Genomic DNA, 4,121 nt, shown 5'->3' with positions numbered 1-4,121 from the left:
TTTTTTTTTTTTTTTTTTTTTCATACATAACTTCGAGATCGGGTTTTGTATTGGCGATCAAGTATAGCCTTATGATTTATACTAGTGACATTGTCATATCAGGACAGCACAAGACAGCATAGTACATATTATTGACTATATTAAAAAAAAAAACTGATCATATATGCTTTTGATGTATTTTTTCTATTGTTGAAATCATGCTTAGTTCAAAAGAGAAACGATGAACATATATATAATATTTTGAACGAGTTTGCTATACAGGGTTGGATGGTTTTCTAATTATTTTTTCTAGCTAGCAGCTGACTAATAGGTTTAAGTAGTAGGGGTGATTTTTACTGCATTTGTGTGAGAAAGAAAAAGAAAAAAAAAATTGATGGGTTAAAAAGTTTGCAATGATTTGTATGGTAAAATGACTATGCCATTGTAACTAACCAAGACATTGTCCTAATAAAGGAACACCATTCAGCCATCCATGGTATTTCTAAATACCGACACAATGAATAATATGTATCAATTTGGGAAGGATCATCAATAGGATGCATAATGAACATTATCCACACACACTTTGTTCAAAAAAAAATCAACACACACACAAACACTAATCATCCACCATATGTTTTAATGCACATAGGATGATATAGCACCATAGAGTAATCTTAAGGATTCTGTTGTTGAATACTACAGTTAAAGACGGGTGGACGAAGAACCCAAACACAAATGGTTCAATGGCGTTTTGGAAATTTTCAATTTTTCGAGGGTAATAATTAATAGAAGCCCTAATTAATATCTTTATTTGTCTCTCATAAAAAAATGAAAAACGAGAATATTTTCTCAAAAATTTTGATATTAGCTAGTTATCTACTATTTTAAATTGAGTGTTATTTTACAATTATCATTCAGATTTTTTTTTCTTTTTTGTTAAATAATTAGTAATCATAGATCTGCGTTCATCATCTTGACATATTTATGATTATTGTACGAGCACAGTTTATCAAGTTATCGTAAAATCAAACTAATATGTATAAAAATATCTCAATTCTCTCCTTTTTGTTTTGGTATACGTCAATTCTCCCTTTTACACCCTCCACATGCAAAAGAATAATTATCTCACTTTTTTTTTTTATCTTCAACTCCTCAAGTACATCATTTTCCCTGTATCTGAACTGTGTGTCTTTGTGAATTTGAGATGTCAAAGGTTGTACAGATATATGAAGCAACAAAAGTCAAAGTTATAAAAACATTGAGAGCAACTATTCATCGAAAGATTGAAACTTGATACACCAATAGAAGATAGTGTCACAACTCTACAATCACTTAAAATAAACTCATTATAATTGTAGACAAGGACTCTGTCGAACACTAACAAGGGTAGAATAGGGGTCCCCTGCGTACTCTGTACCTCCCCTCTCCTTCTTCCTCCATGTGATACGTTTCTTACATTATTTTGTGGTTTTGCTTATCCCCCTTTTTCACAATCATGCATTCTTAGTTTTGTACATATTGTTCTGTGACATTTGTTTTTACACGTTTTTTCTCTATTTTTTTTCCTTAGATTAGTACTGAGTATGGTCGCCAACAAGCCAGCGCTATGGACCAGTGCTGATGACTCTTTGAAGTTGTAGTAGATCCTTGACTGAAGTTTTCCGCAAGCTTACTAATATTTCATCAATTTCCACTTCAAAATATTTCATCAATTTACCAAAGAAACTAATTTCACCACTACATTGCTAAGTAGACATAGCACATAAAACTTTACTAATTCTAGACAAGTTATACTCAATGCATATAATTTTACTAATTATACTCAATGCATATAAACATAACTTTCGAGACAGATTCGATTATTTATTTGAATTTGGACCATTGTTGTATCAACTAAAAATGAAAATGGTGGATACTAGGTGGTAGACCATACTTTCCTAAAATGGGGAGGCCACAAATGGTTAGTGTATGAGATAGGTGTCGTTGTATCTTTGGTTCTTTGGCAATTAAGGAATGTCCATCTATTTTGAAATTGTCTTAAAATAGAAAAGGCAAACCGTCACTAATCACTACAATATGTTATGCTCGAAGTGTGATCTGTTGATTAGTTCAGTGTTACTTTATTAGCTTTTTAATGCCATTGTTTTGTACACCGACGTTGAAAAAAAATCAAGTGTTAAGCTATATATACATATTGACATCATATATAATTTATCAAGGTGAAACATTGAATTATGGTGAAGGTGAATCTCAGTATTGAGTATTTTAGGTAGGATATTTTTTATCAACCATCAAACTTCTTCATTTTAATGGACCACCATTCACTTTCGTCCAATGGTTGATTCGTTTTTAAAACAATTTTGAAAGAGTTTTTGTATGATCATCTAATACTACACATATATAGTTTTTTCCTGTTTTGTTTTTATTCATACTTTATCAAAAATCATTTTCAATAAATCATCTACTGATCATATAACTTGTTTGTGGGTCAAAACACTTAATTGTGTAGTTTAATTAAATCTTCTAAAAATATGGGTATTATGACTTAATTGTGGGTCAAAACACTTAATTGTGTAGTTTAATTAAATCTCCTAAGACTTGTGAATTTTTTAAAACTCTTTTTCTAAGTTATGTCCATATTAAATTTCCACAAGGCATTGGCTCAATATGTATACTACTTATAAAAGTTATGCATTAATCCAAAAAGAATTAGAGGGTTCAGTGATTGCACTTTTATAAATCTTTTAAAAACAATTACTGTAAGACTAAAGAAGTTTGGGAGGCTACTCGTGTTCCCCTGATCCGACGGGAATGGTTCAGGGGTATATGGTTTACCCATGCCACACCAAAGTTCACTTTCTTTGCGTGACTTGCCATGAGGGACAGACGAACTACTGGTGATCGGATGATGAGTTGGAACGTAGGGGCTCTTACCTCTTGTGCTTTTTGCCATGAGCCATTGGAAACTCGGAACCATTTATTCTTCAAATGTCTGTACTCTAGCAAGGTCTGGTCGGGTCTAGTCTCTAAGCTTCTTGCTGGAAACTACTCTGACGACTGGCCTGCGGTTATCAACCTCCTCACGAATTGGTCAGCGGATCAGGTTAACATCTTCCTACTCTGATATACATTTCAGCTCCTAGTGTACTCATTATGGAGAGAACGCAATAGTAGACGTCATGGGGACGCTCCCACTATGCCAGAACAGCTCCTCAGCAGGCTCGATAAGGATGTCCGCAACAGATTGATTTCCATGCAGGAGCAAGGTGATGCTCGCTATGGGAACTGCTTGATTGTTTGGTTCGCAACACGCTAGGAACATTATTTCATTGGTTCATTAATCTCTGCCCAATTTGTTTACAAAGTTTAAAAACATGTTGCACTTGATGTAAAAACGTTTTTACCTTTTTCGAATAAATTTTATATTTTATTCAAAAAATATATATATACGAGTAAAGAAATTTAAATTCAGTCAAGAAGATATGCTAAATAGTAAGTACACGGTTTTAGTTCTGGAACCGGGGAAAATTCAACCAAGAATTATATTTTATTTTATTATATATATATATATATAAGAAATAAATAAATAACATTAAAATAGTTTATGGCTTTAATATTTTATGGTACATCAATTTTGAAGAATTCATATACGCCATCATGTTTTTCACATGTTGATATATATATTGACTTTTGTACTGTCCCTAAATTTGGACCATGCATCACATATCGACTTTCCTAATATATGAAAACTAAATTTGTATACCTTTTACAAAAGATTTTTGTATAATTTATTAAGATTTTTGTATAATTTGTATACCTTTTATCATTTTTTTCACATAAATATTCGACGACCGTATTTGATAGAAAATTTAACCAAATAGTCGTCTCGTGGGATTAATAAATTGGGTTTATTTGTCACTTTTGCAACATTAATTGAATACTTACGACTTTAAGGGAATGGTCAGTGATATATGGGGAATAACAGTACCAAATGATTGCAGTAGATAAAACATTACAATCTTTAGGATTAGTACTAAATAATTGAGGCTGTTTTGTACGGTTGGTCGAGAATAAAGTAATCAAAATACTGTTACATATTTCAATGAAAGTTTCAAACCGGATTAACTCATCCCATTTAA

The sequence above is a fragment of the Camelina sativa genome, chromosome 7 (assembly GCF_000633955.1).
Source record: "Camelina sativa cultivar DH55 chromosome 7, Cs, whole genome shotgun sequence".
NCBI classification, from domain to species: Eukaryota; Viridiplantae; Streptophyta; class Magnoliopsida; order Brassicales; family Brassicaceae; genus Camelina; species Camelina sativa.
This window is presented reverse-complemented; position numbering follows the sequence as displayed.